Source organism: Miniopterus natalensis, chromosome 14 (genome assembly GCF_054644295.1).
Source record: "Miniopterus natalensis isolate mMinNat1 chromosome 14, mMinNat1.hap1, whole genome shotgun sequence".
NCBI lineage: Eukaryota > Metazoa > Chordata > Mammalia > Chiroptera > Miniopteridae > Miniopterus > Miniopterus natalensis.
The window spans coordinates 25,241,354-25,266,022 of record NC_142094.1 but is presented as its reverse complement, the minus strand read 5'-3'; the positions used below and the strand labels follow the sequence as shown (position 1 = coordinate 25,266,022).

The window sequence follows — 24,669 nt, the reverse complement described above, 5'->3', positions numbered from 1 at the left end:
GTGGGGGGAAAAAGCTGTTGAGTTTACAAACTCTGAAATGTTTGCTCTAAGACAGTCAGGGCGCCTCTGTGTCACAAAAGACTTTCATGGTCATTCTGCATCTCATTACACATTAGAATCTATTATATGTTATAGTTTTGTTTTTATAAAATTAGCCACATAAATGACATTATCGACTTTAATATTTTTGTTGCAACAACTGCCCAGATGAGACCTTGAATTAATTTTAAATATGGTACTAGCTCCCTTTCTGTGCCAATAATTTAAATCCAATTTTATTTCAGTCAAAGCATCTGCTCCATATGGCAGATGCCCAAGGAGTTCTGATTCTTCTAAATGAGAGGTGGTATTTAAAAACTAAGAACAGGAACTAGGTGTGTTCATTGTAGCTAAAATGCCATTGCTTCAAGCCCTTTTAGTGCACAGAGCTAGAAAATAAATTATTTTTAAAGCTTATAATTTTATACTGATAAATACAATAGTACATGACTGTGTCTAACTAAAACTAGCTCACAAAATTCCTGAAATTTTAGCAATCGGTTCTCTAGCACACCACTGTGTTGATGTGCTTCCTGATGCAATTCACTGAGGATACAATATCACCTCTATCATATTTTTGTAAAATATGTTTAATGTGAATCTAATCACAAGTAAACAATAAGAAAAATCCAGAATGCATGACATTTAACATGCCCTCTGCTTAGAATCTTCCAAAAATGCCATAAGAGAGACAAAAAAAAAAAAAAAGCAGGGGGACAATTCAAAGAAAACAAAAACTAAAGAGGCATGTAACCAAACACAATGCATGAATATTCCAAGGGGCAGGGTGGGGGAAGCAGAAGGGCAGGAAACTAGAAAAGTTAAAAAAAACCCAAAAAACTAAAAAAGGTATTTAGAGAAATTTTAATATGGGCCATATACTAAACAATATAACATCAATATAAAATTTCTTGAATATGATAATAATATTGAGGTTAATTTGGAGAATATCCTGTTCTTATGAGATGCATGGTAAGCAAAAAAAATTTGTACATTGATCTATAGATAGGAATAAATTATATCTATGCATCTATATAGAAAGAGAGAAAACAAGTTAAAATTGCAACAATTGTTGAAGCCAAGTAAAGGGACAAAATTCCTCCCAAGATGAAAAAAATCCTGCAGTCTCAGTATTTGAAAGAAATCATGTTTATGCATGTATATGTATGTGTGTATATGTTTATTTCAAATTTATACTTTTAAAAGTAATTAAGTTTGAAAATTTAGTCTTAGATCCAGAATAATAATTTTAGTTATTATTTATTAAGCAACAACTGTGTATCAGAAACCTGGCAATTCACTTTACCTATATTATCTCAATGCCCTAACCCACAATATAAAATAATAATTCTTATTTCCAGATAAGATAATCGCCTTTAAATAGTTAATACCTTTGATCAGTAAATATAATGGTTGCTACAATGATTGAAGAATAGTACTAGACACAGTCATGTACTATTGTCAAATATTTGTTAAAGCAGAGAAAATAATCGTAGGCATATTTATAATGATTGTGTATTTTGCCCATTTAAGGATCAAAAGCCTTATTTCCGGGACTGATGGACAATGGTCAGACAACTGGATCTTTACATATTACTCTGTCTGAATGAAAGTAATTTAAAATTAATCTTCATTTCTTTACAGTTTCAAATTTCTGCACCAAATGGCCAGGAAAGCCTAAGTTCCCCCTAGGCTTTCTGGTCATAATGTTTTCCCCTGCACCGTGGGATTTTCTCCTACTAACTGAATGAAGGGAATTCTAAAATCTGATAGATTAGCAATGAAATCTTTTACACCATTTCCTGAGGTACATCTCAGATTTATGGTTGCACACTTAGAGATAACATGATGCAGAAATATTGGGCAAGAAATAAAACCCTATTTCCCCCTTTCTTACTTCAGTGGAGTACAATTTCCATTTTTTCACACTGTATTTCCTTACACAATATGTTCTTCAAACCAAGGACTATAAATCTGAAAATATTTATAGGCAAGGCTACCCCCGATGCCATTTATACCTTGCTGGCATTTTGTTCCAGCTCCTCAGAGCCACTCATATCTCATATGAATGGCTCACAACATGTACTGACTTAGATTTTTCTCTGTTAAATGAAAGGTCCTTCTTTGACTACAATACTCTTAGTTTGATTTATTATTAATAACACAAAACTGCTAATGAGTTCTAAGAAAATTGGTATGAGTATTCAGAATTTTCCTAGCTCTGAGTTTTCCAGGTTTTACAAGTCAGTTGTTTTTAATTAAAGAATTATTAGCATACATTATATAAATAAATATAAATTATATTCATTTCAGGTGTATGACAGTCATTAGATATTTATACAAGTCAGTTATAAATTTTGAGAGTGAGAAGTTCCCCCCCTTTTTCCTATCTATATTTCTATAAAAATATTCAAAACATTTAAATTGCACTATTTCCCTACTATACAGAGAAGCACAATGGTCCCTCTCAGTGCGGCCACACGTTTGTGAAGCAAAGGCCGTGGGGGACACAGCGAACATGGCACAGCCCTGGGGGGAACCAGCAGGCAGCAGGTTGGGGTGCGAGTCTTCCCGGAGGTGTCTGGGGGAGGCGGGATGGGGTACCCTGGGCTGGACGCTGGGAAAGGGGCCCTGCCTCCTTGCGGCTCTCCCGGTCCCTAGCCATGCCCATGCGGGGAGGGACGGGGCGGCGGGCCGGGTGGCAGCAGGCGCTTTGGTGGTTCTGAAGGTGGCCCTGCTCCTCGACACAAGGACCTTGCGGTTGCGGATGGGTGTCCAGGGCGTTGAGTAACAATGTTTAAAGCGGCTGTAGCCCGGCTGGCGGGGCTCAGCGGTTGAGCGTCGGCCCAGGATCCAGGCGATCGGGGTTCGATTCCCGGTCAGGGCCCAGGCCCGGGCTGCGGGCTCGGTCCCCAGTCGGGGGCGTGCAGGAGGCAGCCGATCCATGGCTCTCATCATTGGTGTTTCTCTCTCTCCCTCCCTCTCTCTCTCTGAAATCGATAAAGATTTATAAATAAATAAATTAACTAACTAACTAAATAAATAAAACAGCTATAGACCTTCGGGAGAAGCTGAGGTTTTACGTGCAAGAGACAGGCCAGTATGTCAGCGAATTCCCTGCCGGGCAGAGACTCCGGAGTCGACCCTGGGGATGCTATTTGTTCGCCCTCACTATTCAAATTTTCATGAAACAGGAGAGCTAGAGGAAGCACGATTTCAGTTACTTGCCCCCACCCCAAGCGCCTTCCAGTTATTCCCAGAGAGTATAGGAAGCAACAAAGGCCTCTGAGACAGCGAGCTTTCAGACCCGCTTCAAGGGTGTGAACAATCCAAGAGCACAGCAAGGAAATAAGGGTAAGAGCTCGGCCCCTGGGCGGCGCGGGCGCGATGCAGTGTGCGGATGATGTGCTACCGAGCCGCGCGCCCGAAACGTGTATGATTTTATTAACCAGCGTTACCCCAATAAATTCAATTAAAAAAATCAGTCCCCTGGTGTTCGGCAATACTCACAATGAGCCCTAGGAAGGCAGAAACACAGGTGTGGGCCAAAGGAGGATTACCGGGTGAGTACACAAAACAGTTTATTTTTGCACTATAATTTATTAATCATTGTATTATTTATTTGTATTACAACTGTAAACCTACTTTGCCCACCCCTGTATACCACAGTTAGGATAAATTACTCTTTTTAATGATTTAACTCTGACCCATAATACCATTAGGCATTAAGGATCTTCACATATGTGTCGTCTTCAGTCAATAAAATGACCTATTGTTTGCTGGCCACTACTGCACAATAAAACTGAAGAGCCACTTAGGAATGCTGTGTCTTACCCTGTAAACCCCACACCAAATTGAGTAAAAAAGAAATATAACCAGCTCATTTTTTAAATTCTTATGTAAGAAAGTGTCCATTGGTATTTTTAAATGATTGGTGATACGAAAAGCAAAATGTGACTTTTCTTTTCGGTCTGTTGTATAGTTGATAGAGTATCTTCTCTCGGTTTAAGTCATGTTTTTTTGTTTGTTTGTTTTTTAACACTCACCTGAGGATTCCTGACCGGAATCAAACCTGCAACTTAGGTATGCGCCTCGATGCAAGTGAACCCATGACCTTCTGGATGACACTCCAACCACTAAGCCACCTAGCCAGGGCTAAGTCATGTTTCTTTATGTTTTTACTTTATTTTATGGTCATTTGTTATTGTTGCCATTAATGATGGTGGCTAAAGAGAAGCAGGGTTTAGGGAAGACGATAATCTAAGAGCATTTAGAGAGAAAATACTAAGAGAAAGCTTTTACTTGCCGTATAGTTTGCTTAATGGTAATTAGTTTAATATTTAAAATTTCAGGAATTCATGAGATTATAAATGGACACTAAATACTTCAGTTGATACAAAGAACAGCACAGAGATGATTCCCTAGTATTTGAGAATTAAAAAAACTATGTCCTCAGTTTAAAATATTGTTAAAATGTGTAAAATCAACACATAATTGCTAAAATCAAAGACATAGCAAATTGTCAGTTATGAGGAAAATCTCAGGCCTAAAACAAACTTAGCTTAGTTTTACTCAAACACACATATAGTAAGATTTTAAAGAATAGGTATAGTTAAATACAGACTATTTTTTTTTTTCTAGCACTCCAATGTATTGATTATGCAACCCCTTGGTACATTTGCTTATCTCATAATGATAAAATATCCAAAAAATAATGTCAAACATAAGAAGAGTTGGCCTAAAGTTGAACTTAGAAAAAAATGTCTATTCCAATTCGATTACTGCCTTCAAGTTGACAATTATATGTATTTTAAGGCAGATGTTTCCTTATATGGATGTCCCAGGTTATTAGAGCTGATGTAATTAATAAATCCACATATAATCAACTGCTCTTAATGTGATTCTGTGTTCATAAAATAATCTTCTGATAATTCAGTTTCCTGTGTAATGTTCCTTTGGTTGGAAAATATAGGCAATATGCGTGGGGACTTGTCTTATTGAGAGTTACATTTATTATTATAAATTAAAATGCAAAATCATAGCTTATATCCTTTATTTTTCAGTGAGTTTAATTATCATAACTCAATATTCCATTAGCTAAAGCAAGGTGATTATTATGTACCAGTCATTGGTAGCATTCTCTCCATATTACAGGCTCAAAAGAAACTAAATAAGAGAATTTATCCTATGTTATTCTGCTCAAAACTGGTAGAGTCATTTTGAGCAAGGATTTATACAAGAGCTGTCTGACTCCAAAATGAAACTCTTTCTATCACACTGTGATAGTAACTCTACCATAAATTACAGGTAGAAAATGATACATTTCAAAGACATTATAAGGATTAAGGATCTGAAAATATATAACGTTTGTTTTTTGTACTGTGTTCCCCATTTCAATTCTCATTCTATAGACACTACTGGCAGAAGTTGTTTAGGAAAGAAAGAGACTATATATAAAAATAATAAAATGAGTATATGGAAAGAAAAAGTGACTTTCGGGGAAGGGGAATTTAGAAAAATATTTTTTTAAGATTTTTTATTGGTTTTATTTTTATAGAGAGGAAGGGAGAGGGAGAGAGAGAGAAATATGGAAGTGAGAGCCAAACATCGACTGGCCGCCTTCTGCACACCCCTGTAGAGCCTGCAACCCGCATGTGCCCTGAATAGGAATTGAACACGCAACTTTTCAGTGCACCGACGACAACCAACCAAGAGCCACAATTAAGATAGTAATGACACTCAGTAAATTGCCTGTGTTTTGATTACTGCCTCTAATGCCAGAATAGCAAGCCAAGTTAAGCAATTAAACCACCTGAATTTCTAATAACGTGATATATTATATTTTGTGTATTTTTATTTGGCAAATATCTTACTTAATACATCAGTGGTCATTTTTTCCTAACAGAATACAACACTCATTATTATGGAAGTCAGCTGTAAAAATATGAATCATTTAACAAAAATTTGCAGTCCTGAAAATTAGAATATGTATGCATTATTGATAAATATATGCTTATAGTATCAAAAATATGGAGTTATTTCAGTATTTTAAAAGCCCGATATGAAGATATTAAGCAATAGCTGTTGAAACAAGGAGAGGGGTATACATCCTTTATTAAAAACATGTTTTCTATTTTGTTCAAAGAACTAGCTGGTCTATAATGTTTGTTAAATTTCTTCCTGAAACGCTGAAATAAGTCCCAGGAAAAAAATTTACGGCACTGATAAGGTAAAGCTGTCACTTTTTGATTTGGTGATTAAATATATCATCTCTCTGTCTATTAACCACAGTAGTTCTGTCACAAATCTTGTTTCTACTTACAATTAATTAAGCAAAACTAAAATATCTAAAGCTACTACAAATCAAATTTAACTTAAATGGCTACAATAATTTAAACAAAGATAAATGCAATGTCTTTCTTATGCTTCATTACTTCCTCTAATTCCTTTAAGACATTTCTATAGGAGAGGTTCTGAGGGTGAGGAGGGAAGGCATGGCTATTACTATCCCAATTAAACTACCAAAATAATCACTTAATCCACAAGTGGTTCCAGGGCTGGTTCTTTCCACTTATTCCATTCCCTTTGTGACCTCAATCTTTTAACATGAATTTGAAAATATATATGATACAATTGTCGCAGTCTGGTTTCTCTTGAACTTTAAACCATTCATCAGTTCTGATATACAAAGGTAATCTTGATTTAGGAGTCTATTTAAAGAGATGGCTAAATAGTAAACTAATTATTTAATTACAGATTTAAAATATGTCATATAGTATGTTCCAAGATTGTATTGTTTTGCCACCATGGTAACATTTGAATGCATACAAAACAATTCTACACCAGGATAAAATCCTACATTTTGGTTATGGCAATTTCTTTTCATTATTTCATGACTTCACTCCATTTTATTGCATTCCTGTGATTTTTTAAAAAAATATAATATCCCTAAAAGCTCTTCTTACAGTTTGTTCATAGAGAGCAAACAAAATTTATGACAACTAGGCCAAGCAATCTTTTAAAATGCTAAAGTTTATGTCTTACTTATTTCCATGGTTATTCAGGAATTTTTTTTTTTTTAAATCCTCACCAAAGTATATTTTTTACATTGCCTTTCAGAGAATGGAAGGGGGGGGTGGAGAGAAACATCAATGTGAGAGACACACATCGCTCAGTTAACCTCCAGCAAGCACCCCAACTAGGACCAAGCCTGCAACCAAGGTACATACCCTTGGCTGGAATTGAACCTGGGACCCTTCAGTCTGCAGGCTGATGCTCTAACCCTGAGCAAAACCAGCTAGGGCAGGAAAATATTTTTTCAGCCAATTATACAACTTAATAAAGGACTTATTTATTGCTTTTTAAAAATATATTTTGTCTTTGTATCCAAATGAACATGTTAAAATATATTACTGAATTCTGAAAACACTGGGAAATTAATTATACCTTTGTGTGTTTTTTCAGCTTGGAATTTTGTTTGAAAAAGAAAATGTGTCACTGGTTTGTTAGCTTTTCATTTACTTTTGAATAGGTTCAGCATTCAAATAATTTATCAGTTGAAGCTACATTGAACAGTATACACAGGGAAATCTCACTACCATTGTTGACACATACCCAGTCTCCCTTCGTCCACCACACACACACACTCTTTTAGGGAACACTGTCTCTCAGTTTACTTTCTGTAGTATTTCTTTTGTGAAAATGCAAGAAAATGTATGTATGTACACTGTTCTTTTTCTTGCTTTTTCACTTATTAATGTATCTTTGTGAAAAGTCCATATCAATCCATAGCTACCTTCCTCACTTATAACTGAGAACCTATTATTTGGTATTTACTATTTGCTACCAGGAATAAATAGCTTTTTCACCTCCTTCCTGCAGTAGATGTGCATGCTGCTTAAAGTCTAACATCTGGTAGGTTCTGCTCTGCAGTTCTAGCACTTGACTTCTTCAAAGTCCATTTCCACACAGGCATGTGGGAATGCAGGCGGGCGCCGCGCTGCATAAAGGTGGATAAAGTAGGTGGGATCGGGGAAAGCTAGCGTATGGCGCCACAGGGCGCAGGCGTGACTGCCAAGGTGCCCCCGGGCCACAGAGGCCCGCTCCGGCGGGGGGGGGGGGGGGCACAGCCGCGCTGAACACACCACTGGAAGGGGCCACGAAACAGACCCTGGCCCCGAGCCCCGCTCTCTACCATCTGCAGGAAAACGTGGCAAGGATTCTCAGATGACTGCATGCAAATGGCCACTTCTTGGCGGAGGCAATGGCCTTGTACAAAGAGGCGGCCTCTGGGCCCCCAAGGCTGCTAGCAGCAGGTTGGTCGGTTGGTTTTCTCACCCTGCCCACCCAGATCTCCCGAGCCAGCACCTCGCCGAGCGATTCCACGGGGAGGGATGAGCCTCCGAGCCGCCGGAGCTGGTCTCCCTGCACTCGGTGTTTTGCTTTTTCCGTGAGTATTGCAGCTAATTCACAGGCAGGAAGAGAAGAGTGAAAATGAACCGTGGAGGCTGGGCCGCCAGCTAAGCGCCCTCACCGAGCAGCTGTTTCTTGTATCTCAGCCCCAGCATGAGATCCAAATCTGAGCCTTAGTAAAGTTTAAAACACTGGCCCCACCAGGTCATTCGCAAAGAGTTGAAGCTGGTTAAACCAGGAGTAGCTACCCTCTCTACTGAATAAAATCATTTTATGGAACCCCTTACTTATTCATACGTTTCTCTACTTAATTTGTTTTTTATAAATTATACTATTAGCTTTTCCTTATATATAACCTTCCTCACACTTATGGAATAAAGTGTATTTAATCACAAATAATTTTCTTATTGTACTATTAGAGCTGATGTACTTTGGTATCTTCAGTCGTAAGGATAATGGGTTTCCAGTTTCCAGTTTTATCCATTTTTACCAGATTCTATTACAGTTATTTATAAAATTAATTGAGTTGATTGTCTTCTATTTTCACAGTCTTGCATTTTAACAGCAATGGAATAATCCATTTCACATAATGTTTAAAAAAAATTAAGCCATAAAAGTATCAGGCCCTTCTATTTATTTGTAATGGTAAAATTTTAATGTTTTTTCCAAACTTTGTTAAGAACTTTTTTCATCTTCTTCATAGTTTCTAAATCTTCTTGGGCTAATACTAGAATAACATTATTTTTTCTTAATCTTTCTAATCCATAATGCAGTTTGCCTTAATGGTGTTTGCATAATTACATATATGCTGATCCTTCTACAAGTTTTTAGTTCCATTCACCTTTATTAGCTCAGTCTTCCTACTTCCTTTATTATGATTACATAGTTTTGTTTTTAACCTAATTTCTCAAAATATAAGCTTATTTTCAACACCTTTAATGAGGTATAATTTTATACCATATAATTCACTATTATAAATGTAAAATACAATTATTTAAAATATATTCAGAGTTGTACAACCACCACCACAACCTGGTCTTAGAACATTTCCATCAGTTCCCCACATTTCATCAATCCCATCATTTAATCCCAGATCCAGATAAACATTGATCTGTTTTCTTTCTCTAAACATTTTCCTTTTTCTAAACATTTTCTATAAACAAAATCATACAATATTTAGTATTTGGAGTGGCTTCCTTCAGTTAGCATGTTTCTGAGTTTAATCCATGTTGGAATATGTGTTAGAATGCTGTTCTTTTATTGATGAATGCTCCTCCACTGTTTGTGTCTACCACATTGGTTTATCCATAACCCAATTAATGGATATTTGATTTGCTCCAAGTTTCAACTGCTATGGATAATGCTACTATGTACGTTTGTATATAAGCCTTTGTGTTGACATATGTTTTCATTTCTTTGGGGTAGATACCTAGGAGTGGAATTGTAGGGTTCATGGGAAGCTGATATTTAACTTTTTAAGAAATTGTCAAATTATTATTCAAAGTAGCTTTACAATTGTACATTCACAACAGTAATGTATGAGGGTCCAGTTTCTGTAATTCCTCCCTCAGCATTTGGTATTGTCTGTCTTTTAGATTATAGCCATTTTAGTAGTAATAGTCTCTTATTATTTTAATTTTCACTTCTCTAATAACTAATGATATTGAGCAACCTTACATATGCTTCTCATTGTTTTTCACTTTTGTTCATGAAATGTCTGTTAAAGAACTTAAGTATTTTTAATATTGGATTGTCTTATTAAAGTATTAGCTCTTTACTTTTCCTTGATATAACTCCTTTATGATATATATGTTATAAAAATATTTTTCCAAGTTTCTGGCCTGTCACTTAAATGAAATCCAATTTATCTTTTCCTTTATGGCTTGTACCTTTGGTACATTATCTAAAAAATGTTTGCCTAAAACATCATTTTGAAAAAATTTTCCTACATTTCTTTCCAAGTTTTTAAATTTTAGAACTTACATTTAGGTCTATAACCTGTTTTGAATTTATTTTTGCACAAGAATAAAGTTAAGAATCTAAACGTTTATTTTCTTAACCACATACATTTGTATATATACAATTATCCTAGTACAATATGAGGGGTATTCATTTTTATTTTATACTTTAATATCAAATAAAAATGAAATGCGCAAAGGGTACTCTTACAGGATTAAACATACTCCAACTATTTAAACCAGGGGTTTGGAATTCAGATCTGTATAATCACGACTGGGAGTCACTGGAAGACTTTAAAGTGATTTTACTCACAATCAGATTCATGTATGGAAATAAACCACTTGCATGGATTCTTTATATGCATAATCTCAAAATTTAACTGCCCAAATAAATTTTAAAAAGGAAACATTTAAAATCTGCCATTGAGGAAAATTTCACCTCCATCCTTAATCATGTTGACTTACTTCAACTAAAATCCTTTTCAATATTTTGAAGGAAAAAAAAGTACTCCTAAGACAGTTCTGAAATCAGCAATGTGATTCTTGCTATATATCAGTTTCTCTTTCTGAGGGATTATTCTGTGTTCTCGTACTTTTGACATTAACATCATGTTGTTCAGATTTGTTCAAAGGTTCAGATTCTCTGAACTCAGGCTTATGTGTTTTCTTCTTTGCTTCTTGCAAATTATTTTCCTTTGCAAGCAATCTATAGTTTAGAGCATTGCCAATGAGCAGCCATGCACCTGATAAGAACACAATAGCTCCACAGGTCATATACATATATTTATATTTTCCAGTTTCATCCACCAATTTACCAGCAAGAGGAGGGCCAAGAAGAACTGGGTGGCACTCCACAATTGGGACGAGTCCCACAGCACTGGCAAGTTTCAAAGAGGACACTGCTAAACCCCCCAAATCCAAGACCAAAATATACAGTATAAAACTCCATGCTTGTGTGGTTCTCTGCCAGTGGGCACGAGAGATGACACACTCCCATGAACGTAACTGCAAAACTGACGAAGTACTGGATTCAAGGTCAAACAAGTTTGGAGTTTTCAATTAATTCTACAGAAGGCCTAGCAAACATATCAACAAAAGGCGTAACAGATAGCAAGAAGGCCGCGGACTACTCATCAATCCCTTGTCTCAGCATATGGAGCCAAGAGTATAATGGGGCCAAAAAATCATAGAAACATAACATTTCCAGAAGTCCCCTATGCTTGAAAAGGGAGAAATCTAAATACTTTTCTTTTTTTTTTCCACATTGGTTTCTTCCTGTGGCTTTTTTCCCCCCACACCTGAATCATACACTCTTACACCAATCTTATTTTTAGACTTAGCAGTTTGTTTGGGTCCCACAGTTCTCATGAGGGACCCAGCCACACACGCACTCAACAATACACCTCCCCAGATCGAGAAGCTTCCTTGCCATCTGTAAGTATTAAAAAGGAACTGACTGAAATGAGCTAAGAAAACAAGACTTCCTGCCAAGGCGAGCCCATTCGCCATGGGCCATTTCTTCTGGAAGTATCTGCCAGTGATGGTTAGGTGGGCTGCAGGCTGAAGGCCAGACCTAAGCCTCCAGTGAGCCCCCGGCGAGGTGAAGCTCCTCAGGCCGCTACCCTCAGAGGCTGCAGGCATTCCCACGCAGCCCAGCAGGCCTCCCACCGTCACCAGGGGCCAGCTACCCTTCCCTCACCCAAACACCACGCACCCGGCCTCCTGCTCACGTAGCAGCCTGCACAATGGGTGACAGCCATGCCGTCTCACGGCAGGTAGTAGCGAGGATTTGCTGAATTTCTCTGAAAAATACTGTGATGGCTTGGGCGATCGTATGAAGGTCCCATGGAGATAAAAGGCGCTACAACCACCTCCACCCTCCATCAGGCGGCGGATCGAGTGGTGGGCCACCTGCGGGGGCGTTCCTGCGCTTCTATTTAAAATCCAAGCCCCCTGTGGACAGGCTCCCCGCTTGAACAGGCTTCCCTGGTGTATATGTGGGATTGTCAAGCCCAGTCGCTATTCCTGGAAGTGTGGTATTTGAAGGCAGTCCAGAGGAAGGGAGGCAGAGCAGACTCCGATTAGCTGGTATCCGACACAGGGCGGGCACTGCAGTTCTCTGTCCCCACTTGCGGCGGCACGTTTGCCTCGCTGTCACCCGGTGAACGGAATTATTTATTTATGTCCCCTGACAGATGTGTCCTCACCCTCAGCCAGAGGTGGATGAGGTGGCGGCAGGGGGAGGGGAGGCACGGCTGCTGAGCACCCCTTACAGTAAGTTTTGATTTCTTGTTGTGTAGGCCCTGCGCCTTTTTCTTTTAATAAAATTATTTGACTTTAAGTTTATTTTATTTTTTAATTGCATTTATAAAAATTCTTCCTAAATTATTTCTAACAATAATTTTCCACTTAACTCCTTGGAGTACGCTTTTTGTTGTATCCTAAAGCTTTTGCTATCAGGGACTTGACTGTTTATGATATTTGTATATTTTATAGTTTGAGATTTTATCTTTGATCCTGGAAGTATTTAGAGAATAATTCTCAATTTTGAAATTGAGCTATACTACAATTAAAAGCATTAATCCATTCCTCAGTTACTCTCCACACATATATTTTTATTTCTTTTTAAAATTAGGGTCAATCAGAAGACATACCTTAATCATGTATGTAATCAAGTACATACTAGCACTGGAACATACAGATTGAATGCTACATGGGTACAACTGATGTGACTACATTTCCACCAGAGAACTAAGAAGTCCTATAAATCAGTACTTCTGATAATCCTAAGAACCCAGAACATGGAAGTCATATTCTATCTGTGATTATGCTTATTTAGATTACCATGACAAATTATTTTTACATAATTGGCAAAGAATCGTTTTACGTCTGCTGCAATAAGGAGAAAAAATAAGTACCATTCAAGATATTCTACTAAACGTGACAGAAATATCAAGAGAGCAGAAAATTTCCTCAAGGTACTAAATTATGAATAACCAGAATGTTAGCCATGAAAGTCAGTATACATTAAATTTTAAAAGTACCAGCAAATAGAGATTCACTTGCTGGTAATAGAGATATTAATTGTAAATGATAGACTCTGAAAAAGAAATAGGTAACATTTTCAAAAGAAGCAAGTTACATTTTCAAAATCAGGAAACATATATGGAGAGATCAAAAGTAAAATAATAAAAATTAAGAATGTTTTAATAACAAGGTATACTTTTGATGTATATCTTACAGTATGAAGTAAAAACAGTAAACAAATGTCTCTGGATCCATTGTGTACCAGAATGCGTTACAGATCAAAGCCTAATGATTTGTAGAAATGTTTTTGTGTGTTATAGTTTGCTTTTGGCTCTTTTTAATTTTTTCTGTTAACCCTCTGGGTTGTTTTTTTTTAATCTATTTATTTATCATCTTTACTTTATTAAGTATATGTGTTAGCTGATTTAAAGTCCTTGAATAAAATGCCAACATCTGGGTCGTCTCGGGGCTGACCTCTGCTGATAGTATTTTCTTCATTGAATGGGAACCAGGTTCAGATCGATGCCCAATCAGTGTGAGTGTCGTGTTGCAGGGATTCTGGATTTTGAAATATTTCTTCTAAGAATGTTATTGATTTTCTTTTAACAGATAACTCACTGGTTAGGCTGAAATGACATATCCTGCCTCGCCTCTGGTGGGCAGCAGTCCAGGCCTGTTCAGCTCTTTCCCACTCAGCTCCCGGCTGCCCTGGGCCTGCGGCAGGCCGGCTTCACCCGCTGGGCCTGCGGCGGGAACGGGCTTTGGGCTCCGATTTCCCCGCTCGCAGTCTCTGGACTCCCCTCTTCTGGGACTCCCTCCGTCTTCGTTTCTAGTACATTTGCTTACCCCAGGTTTTCTCTTGGGTACTACGAGGACAGACTGTCTAGGGTAGGTTTAGGTCCTCTGCAGCCAACCTGGACTGCAACCGCCCTTTGCGTGCGGCCCTGAGAAACGGGAAGCGCCTGCTCCGCCAGGCCTGTCCGAGGGCTTCACTCCGCCGCGAAACCTGCTCCTACAGGGCCTTCGCTGTCCCAAAAGACATGTACACGCACTCTGAGTAATTATAAGGCAGTGTTCATTAAAATACACTTCAGCGATGGAAGTGTCTATGCATTTTGGGGACACCCTGCACTTGTGTGTGTGTGTCTGTGCCCGTGTCCGTGCCTGTGCCCAGGCTGAACCGCGAGAAGCTAATGCCACCGTCCCAGAAACGAAACTTTTGATCATTAATCTAAAGAGCCCACAGTCACTATCTTCACGTGTGAGGTCAATGTCAATCTAATACATTGAAACACGATTCAAAATACTTAGCGGGCAACAAAGAACGTGCCAATCACCTGTCGACGTTAATGGTCACTGTCCAAGGCCCGTTTTTCTTGCCCGCAAACAAATCCAGCCTCAGTTCTCCTCTGGTACCGATCCCCGTGTTGTACCTTTTCATTTAAAATTGAGAAAAACTCCTTAGGGCTAGGCTTTTTAATCTTACTCCTGACGCTCAAGTCCCCCGTCAAAGAACTGAGCCTCCTGTAGACTCAATTGGCTATCTTTACTTTGAATGACTGAAGTAACATACACTTACCGCAAACGCTCTCCCACATCCCAACAGGTCTTTTGGAATCTCAGTTCTAGCACCTTCACAAAAAATAAGCCTAGAAATTTGTCTTGGGCTCCAAAGGGCTTTTGCTTTAGTGACTCTGAGGAATGTCTCCTGATATTTATTTTCAAGGGTTGGTTTTTACATTAGCTGTGGATCTTACTGGCAAATAATTATCAATGACATTTTCCCATTTACCAGAAGCTACTGCCGAGGACGGTGGCTCCAAAAGACAATTTCCATCAGTGGCAGGTAACAGCAGATCCCACTGTTAGAAGCTCCTTGCTTTAGCTCTGGGCAGTAATCCTGTCTGTTGCTTTTCAAAGTTTCCTAGTATGTCTTTCCCCCTGAATATTTTATATGGATTTCAATGTCAGGAAAACTCCATATTAATTTTTCAACACTGCATCTAAAAAGCAAAATAGCAATATAGGCTAAGTTCCTAGTACAGCTATAGTGCTGAGTTCTTTTAGAGGAATATGTGCAGATTATCTCAAGCAGGGGTTGACCCACACTTACTATAAAGAGCCAGACAGTAAATATTTTAGGCCTGTGGATCATACAATTTTTTCACAGCTACTCAACTCTGCCACTATAGTATAAAAATAGCCAAGAAAACTTTATTTAAAAAAAACAAACAGATAGCAGGCAAAATATGGCCATGGGCTGTATGTTGTCAACCTATAGCTATATGCTCTAGAGTTACAGTGCAAAACAATTCCAAGTCACCTTTGCATTTCTCCAGTATTTTATTACTGTACCCTAAAGCAAAACCCAAGTCTGTAAACTCATATACCTCAGGAAGAATTCACATGTATCTTAACAGTGACTTCCTAGGTAGTGACATAAGGACCCATTATTTTCTTCTGTGATCTCCTAAATAAACTGACTAGAACACTTGGCAAAAGATACAGATTACAAATTACATACTCTACTACCCCATTGGTCAATAAGATATCTGCGTTAAATTTGTCTCACCAAATTAAATAAACCAAATTTCACGTTTGATTTTTAGTGTGCCATCATCCTATAGAAGTTATATCTTAAGGAATAAAAGAGACAATTGTGGCTTAAAAAAAGACAAACTAATCAGTGGAATAAAGTCCAGAAACATGCCCACACATGTGCTTTATCTATCCCTCCTTCAAAAGAAATGACACTGTAGCACTGCAGGGAATGAGTGATCATTGTAATAAACAGAAATGAGTCAACTGGACATACTTTGGGGAAAAACGATATAGAGGCTTATTCCATACCATACACAAAAGTCAATTCATAGAAGCTGATTATCCAAAATAATAAAGCCTTTAGAAGTAAATATAGGAGAACATTTACATAACCTTGGGACAGATAAGAAGTTTGATACATCGAACTATAAAAAAGTTACTAACTTCTGTTTATCCAAAGACATTGTTAATAGAAGTATACATCAACTCCTGGTGCTGAAAAAGTTTGCAAAGGACTCATAATCAAAATATATAGAGAAGTGTAACAAGAAAATGACAGCACAGTAAAAAAAAAAAAAAAAAGAGGCATTTAAATTCATTAGTTATCAAAGTTCAAAGTCAAATCTTAAGAAACTATTACATACTCACCAAAATGGCTAACGTGACTAAGAAAAAAACAAACAGACCTCAAGTGCCTGTAAATTCTAGAGTAACTGGTACTCTCAGACACCACTGGATGGCATGTAATTTGGTGCAAACATTTTGGGGAAAAATTGACAGTTTATGTGAAAGTTAAACATAAACAACCCTATGATCCAGCCAATCCAAGTTTTCATGTGGGCTTGTGTGTATGTCCAACAGAAATACATACATATGATCAACCAAAGACATGTGTTAGAATATTCACAGCAGCACTACTTACAGCCTATAACCTAAAACTTTCCAAACTCCATCCGGGTTTCATGGATAAGTACATTGTGTTGTGATTACACAATGCCATACAATGTCATGATAAAAATGATCAGTCTATAGATACACAATAGGAATCAATCTCACAACTTAAATTTGAACAAAACAAGCCCTAACAGAAGAGTCTACACACACACACACACACGCACACATTATAGGTGTTCAAAGGTAATTCACTTGCTTGTACTTGGAGACCTAATAAAATGGTATTTGCAAACCATTTACTATATACACTGCATTATTACTCTGCCCGTGGTCACTTAGATGCAGGCCAAACTGGAGATACAGGTATAATTGATGAAACTCAGATGCACCTTCTATATGTTACCAATGACAATGGTTTAGAAAACTGACACTATCAATGGAGCCTATGTATGGTCTGACAAATATCAGTGTCGCCCCAAACCATAACCATTATACCACATAGTTATTTAAACTATATAGGCCTCTGATTACAAAACAATTCAATAGAACGCATATATGGAGATTTGTAATTTCCAGTAGTGATGGATGGATGTGGTTTATAGGGACAAACAGGAAAGTACTGGAGGGAAATGTCTGAAACCTGCACACAGAAGATGGACTGGATGACCCATGAAGCACCTTTTCCATGTGTCTATGGTCCCAGGAGAATGATCCTGTCCATAAACCAGCAATTATCAGGGGAAGGAGGGTGCCATAAAATGAAGACATAAAACAACTTGAAAAGACTAAAGCTTTTTCTTTTTGTCCTGGAGTCATTGTTCTCCCCCCCACCGCCTTAAGAATTACATAAAGATAATAAAAACTAAGAGCTTGTAAGGGAGGTGTGCACATAACATTTGCATTGGAGTTCACATATATTTGGAATTACAGTTTAATAAACATGTCTCTAAAGAAAAGTAAAAATATAATTTTATTATACAATTATATACAGGTACTGTTTTAAGGTGGCCTTGATAATTAGAGGCACGTGAAACACACATAAATGGCTCTGATGGCACACAGGTGCGAGCACACACACACACACACACACACACAAACTTTTCAATTATTTGTCAACATGAAACCTACTGAAGCTGAAAAAGAAAATCTTATTTTTAATATAAGTACTACTCGTTGGTTGGTGTGCTACTGAGATGTCTCATGTTCACCTTCAGAGAGAACGAAACCTAAGTAATAATTCTATGTATGTACACATGTAGACACAGATAAATAGGACTCCAGTGCCAGGCATTGGTCTAAGTCCTTTACAAACGTGCACTCATTTAAACCTTTCCAAAAGCACTAGGAGGCTGATGATGAGGATGATTATGATTGTTATTACTACCATTATTATAATGTTAAAGATAAACCTGGAGGCACAGAGAAGAAATTAGTTATGAAAATTCCCCACGGCCACAAAAACAGTAAACGGTAGGGCTGGACTTTAAAACCAGAAGATTATGCTCTGAACCTCTATACTGTGCTGTCTCTTACTGTGGCTAGCAGTGGCATGTGCCTGCTATTGTTTAGAAATTATATTGAGGGAGCAATAAAAATAGTGCCTCATTTAGGAAATGGTCTGGGGAAAAGCGTACTTGATTTGAAATATTTAGCCAGATTTTATTAAAACCTTTATACCTGGAGTGCAAAAATTTTATGCACTAAAGAAAGACAAAGCTATTCAAAATATTCTAAAAATTCAGTCTGTAGTATGCACCTGCATACTAGGGACAGGTAGGATTCATCTTTGGAAATTAGACTAACCTACTTTGGGGGGGGGGGAGCATGAAAGCACAAGTTTCACAGACCTTGTTAAAGATGGGGCTCAACTTCGGTTCAAAATTATGACTTAAAAGCTTTAATAATTATTTATTCAAAAAAATTTATTAGGGGACATCTGATTCTAGTAGATGAAATAGACACCTTATTCCCATACACCTGTTAAGTACAACTAAAAACTTTGATGTTATATATACAACAAATATTAAAATACTTTAAAAGATAGAGTGAAAAAGGCCAACTGGATAGTCATTTTGAGACCAAGAAACAACGTGGTGGTGAGTTAGCCTGGCTCTTTACTCTGCCTCATAAGGAGAAGAAGCGGGCAACAGGCTTAAATAACCTGGCAACTGTCTAAAAGGGCAACAAGCGGAATCCTTGTGATGACAGAAATGTTCTGTATCTTGACTGTGTCATTTTGCAAAATGTTACCATTGGGGAAACCAATGAAGGGTGCATGGGATCTTTCTGAATCATTTCTTACAACTGCAGGGAATCTACAGTCATCTCAAAATTAAATGGTTACTTTAAAATATTTATCAAATGCCTACTATGTGCCAAGTATAATTATAGGTGCTAGGAAATAGCAACATACAGCAACAACAATAAAACAGCTTCTGGCCAAGAATCCGCAATCTAGTAAGGGAAACAGACAATAAACAAAGAAATGTAACATCTCAAGTGGCAAGAATGAAGGCAAAAGCAGTGAGCGTAAAGAAAGAAGGAAAAGGCGCTATTTGTAGATGGCATTCAGGGATGCTATCTTCTAGACCAGGGGTGGGAAACATCTGGCCTCAGGCATTTTACGGCCTACAGAATCATTTGGTCTGGCCCTGCCAAGGAAACTGCAGGCAGGACTAATCTAGGAGCTTTTTTCACAGCTAATTTTTAAGTTGATAATTTTGTATGGCCCACAAGTGATGTTACAAATAGCCAAATGATCCGTGGCAGAAAAAAGGTTCCCCACTCCTGTTCTAGAAGGTGGTATTTAAGAAATAAAGCCAATCAGGTTTCTAGGGAAAGAGCAAACCAGAAAGAAGTTAATCCAAAGGCCTTGAGTTGGAAGTGGTTCCTGGCATGTTGGACGAATACTAAGTATCTAGGCCATTATGTCTGGAGAGTGGTAGGATTTTGAGTTAGTGGGATGACAGATAATATAGGCCCCTAGGTCATAAAAGGACTATCAATTTTCCTTTAATTGAACAGAGTATTGACATGTTCCGACTTACATATTAAAAAGTTACTAAGGCTGTTATGTTGAGACTAGACTGATGGGAAGCAAAGCAAGTGGGAAGTAGGAACACCAGTTAGGGGGGCATTTATTGATTTAAATTCTGTATTTTATTTATAATTAAATTTTGGATTTATAATTATATAAAAGCTGTATGCACGAGGAGATTATATTTACTGCCAGGATTGCAGAGTGCTTGAAAACACAGGTTCCAGAGAGAGCCAGACTGCCAGTCACTGCTCCTGCTCTTGGTCAAGTTGCTTAGTCTCCCCGTTCCCCAGTGTTACCCTCTGAAATACGGGGACACGCACACTCGACTCAGGGAAGCTCCATCTGCGGGCTGAACGTGCTACTGTATGAGGAGTTCTTGAAGCCTGAGACAGAGTAAGCACAGGGGGAGCATTTACTTTTTCATTTCTGTGTCGGCACATATCTGAGCAATACTATAACCCAAATAATTAAAATCAACCTCCGAGAAGACACTAAGTTATTCTCCTTAACATGGTTCACACATTAGCGACTTTGAAAAACAATGTTAGATATCATTCCAGTGTTGAGTTAGCCGGCATGTGTTCTGTTTACACACTTACAGCTACTGTAGACACAAGGAATTACAAAATTTGTCATCAAAAATTAAATGACTTCAGTATGGTTTTCAGGCTAATCATACTTTATTATAATTTGATTTTAAATTAAAAATACATATATGATATCCATAGTCACTACTAATCACCTACATACCTTATTACTGAAAACTATCACTCTCCAACTTTTAAAAATGGGAGAGTTACTACAGTGGACATACTCCGCTTTCTGTCCTGTTTGTACCTTTGGTGGCCTTCCCCTTTCCCCGTATCATGCTGACGCGAGCTTGAATCACGGGTTTCCAAGGTATCCTGTTCTGGACAAAATGACTGGTTCATAAATAGGAGAGTATCCAAGGAGAGCCAATTGGAATTTCTTCTTGGAATTGGATGCATGGGCAATGGTTTTCCAAAGGCCCGTCTCTCAGATCTGTCATGGTAAGGGCAAAACAGCAATGTGGGGAGAGCCTGTCTGAGAATTAAGTTAAATAGATACAAGCTGAGTTAAGAAAAAGAGATTTCTTATAAGTGCTCCTTAACTATGCAACAATGAACAAAATTGATAAAAATTTAGTTGTGCTCTGTTTTAAATTTAAGTTTTTATTCTAGAGTAATGATTTTAACCGCAAGAGAGATTCCTGGTATAATATTGCCAAGCAATCAAATTTGTCGCACTGAAACAGAATTCTATTTTCAAACTTCCAAACCTGGTTCTATTTCCATGAAATTGCATTATTTTAGAGAAGAACAAATACAATTTGCCATCTTTGTAAATATTATGTGGATCATTAATTCATGGTTAGTTTCTAATTTATTATTCAATAAAGAAAAGAAAAAGGGAAATACCTATTCCTATAGGGTACCTGGTGTAGTCAAAATCAAATGCAGAATGAAATATGAGAAACGTGTGCTAAATATTTACATGGCACTGGATAGAGATCATTTTTAAGAACCTCAAAAGCCACAATCCCAGTCCTTTAAAAAGACTATATATACATAGAAGAAAAGCAGTGAAATAAATATGCCACTTATTTAGAAATATGTCACTGTTGAAAATGTGTTCATGTTAATTCTCATTTGAGCCTCAAACAAAGCCTTAAAGGAAGTAACTTCATTATTTTATGAGAAAATAGAAGCTCGGAGAGATTAAGTAACTCAGCCGAGGTGAAACATCTGGTAATTAGAGAAGTAAACTCCAGTCCCAGTTCATAGGCTCCCTAATCTCTGCGCTGCACACACGCATTAGAGAAGCCGCACGTGCCCAGTGCGGAGGCATGGCCAAAACATGCAGACACGAAATGATTCACAAACTAGTGACGTCATCACATATAGGGTATTATACAGTTATTTTACTATAATAGAAAAGTATATTAGTATCACTGTATTAATAATACATAGTATAGTTTATAGTTATAAAGGCAAATGAAGTGAGAGATGATTTATATGGAAGGGTGAGTGGAGCTACGCATGGCCAGAGTCCCTTCCACGGGGGCAAAGAGAATCTAAACTGTGTCCTAACAGATACATGAAGTGTGGATACATGTGGATAAAGCTAACATAAGGGTGAGGAACACGCCATGAAGCTTGGGTTTGGTGCCTGTGTTGGGGGAGCAGAGATGAGGGTTTGAGAGAATCTTCAGGGACACAGCGGAGATGAACAGAGTATGAGAAACGGGGACGCATCACTTTAAAAGAAACTTTGGAAGTTAGAGGAACTGAGATCTGATGGAATCTCATTTCCTTATCGATACTTAAGTATCACCGCAGGTAATACGCCCTGTCACAAACAAGATGGTCACGTGTCTCTCTCAGGAAAAAAAAAAGATACAACGAATCAAGCGAAAGGGGCATAATTCTGTGTCATGCTCAGAAGAGAACAGAGATTCAGTGTGACCAAGTATTGATTTCTACTTTTAAAGTAGAAAATTCTACCTTCCTACCAAAATGTTTTATTATAATAGAGGTTACTAAGAAAAAAACTATTATAAATCTAGATTAGTAAATAACTCATCAATTATGATTATTATACTATGATTATGTTATAAGAATTATAAGAATTATTACAATTGAAATTTATAATATTTGGAACTGGTTAGATAAATAGAATAGTTTACAAGTGTGACAGCAAAATGTTAAGCTCCCTGCGAGACTGGGAAGCATTTAGAGATCCCTGGGATTTAATGAACCAGAGGGGCAGGAGCGGGCCCAGAACCGGCTGGGCCCCGGGCCACTTCCCTCTCCCAGCCGGAGGCCTCGGAGGGCACACCCACGGGTGCCACGGTCACTTTCCTTAAAGGGCTCATGTGACACCAAAAGAAGTTCCTGGGGCTTTATTTTGATGGACTAAGTATAACTGTGGGCCGTGTACTTTAGCGGAATCTAATAACTTGATCACTGTGTGGTTTCTTACACCGTCTCTTAGATGGAGACTCCTCGGGCCACGTTGTCAAATCACATTTCAAGACAGTGAGACCCACACGCTGTAGGCAGAGCACCAGGGCTTCTGGTAGAGGCTGTGCCATTCATTCATCATCCGTTTAATCTACCCGCTTATTAAATAAATAAAAATCCGGCCCTCTCCTAACTTCCCATTCTCATCTTCTACACTATGCCCGTTGCTTACTCTACCCTAGGGTGCAATCAACTTTCTCTATTCATTGAACAAGCCAAATGCTTTCCAACCTCAGAATATTAGCAACTGTGGTCTTCTCTGCCTGGGAGGGTCTTCCTTTCCCTTTTCACAGGACAGTCTCATTCACACTCTTTGGACCTCAATTCAAGCATCACCACCTCAGTGAGGCCTTGGTTCACTATTTCACCTAAACTAGTACCTTGTCACCTGCCAATAACTATCCTATTACTAGTTTTATTTACTTGATAGTATTTACCAGTAACAACAATAAATGTTGCTTCTATTGTAGCACAGTCTTTGTAGATCCGTGTCCCCAAAAAATCAAATGACTAATGCCCTCTATTACAGCCTCAGTGCCTGAAATAGGACTTAATGCCTGAAACTGGATAAGCATTGGTTGAATAATTGACAAAAGAAGTCTTCTTCTATATTTAAGGTGCTATAATGGCTCTGGAGGCTTAAGGGTATGATTCCTTCTCTCATTGAGATTATAGTCAAATAAGACAAAATGACCCTTCCCCCACCTCCTTAAAGTTTACCTTTTTCTTATGATTGCACATTGCTTTCCTTTTCAGTGTTGGAAGAGCTCTGAACAATATACGCTTTAAAACAGTAGAAACTTGACATTCAGCAAGACAATTTTATAAAACTTTAATTATACAAGTTTGTGAATAACAAAGCATTAGAGTTCATGCTTCTGCAAAAGTATGTTTTATATAGCAAGATCCTGTAGGGTTTTCTTGGACAGATCATTGATATATGTGGTCTGGAAATACCTTTTGAATACCAAGCACTGTGCTTGAAATAATGAAGATAAAACAGACATCCAAACAGATAAAGCCCTCAGAAAGCTCAGAATTTGTTAGGAAAGGGAGACAAACACTGCAGGCGAAGGAACAAACATCACAGGCTGAAATAGTGGCTTTGAGTGGAAAAGCGGAGAGAACCGCGTATCAAGGGCTTTGTCTAGTTATGCGTGTCAGCCAAGAGGTTCCACAGGAAGTGACGTTTACCCTGCGATCTGAAAACGAACAGGGGTTAAGTAGGTAAAATTGAAGGGTAGTTAGGAAAGGGCGGTGGCAAGAACCTTCTAGCAGAGGGAAGAGCAGGTGTGAGAAAACTGAAGGAAATGTAACTCTACAGAACCTGAAAGAAAGTAAGGCCAAATGAACTGATAGAAACCATACTGTGCCGGTGCTTAGGAGCCATGCTAAGCTTTATTTAGAGGCAAGCAAAAAACTTTACCAAAAATGGCCTAAATTTAATGTGCAACTTCCAAGGCCGTTCATCATGGGCTCTTTATTGTATCCTAATTAGAAATGTTCTGGAAAAGACTGTCCTTTGTTTAGGCTCATTCACGGTTGGATTGGCCTAGTATAGAATAAAACTAGTAGTACAGCCTCTCATGATTGAATTAGCTGCAATTTGGAGCCATGATTTTGCAGGTGGTGTGATAGAGAATGGCAGGCCCTGGATATATCGAAAATTTAATTACACACTTAATACAATTAAACCCTGAAATCATGAGGGAAC

The 24,669-nt window shown here is 38.0% G+C and overlaps 1 protein-coding gene and 1 pseudogene across 1 annotated transcript in view; both read right to left on the bottom strand.

The window, feature by feature from the left end:
* The window catches only part of LOC107543268 (catenin alpha-3), a 435,074-nt gene that overhangs the window by 125,907 nt on the left and 284,498 nt on the right, over window positions 1-24,669 (bottom strand). The window lies entirely within an intron of this gene.
* LOC107543242 (monocarboxylate transporter 2 pseudogene) lies at window positions 10,956-15,034 on the bottom strand (annotated as a pseudogene).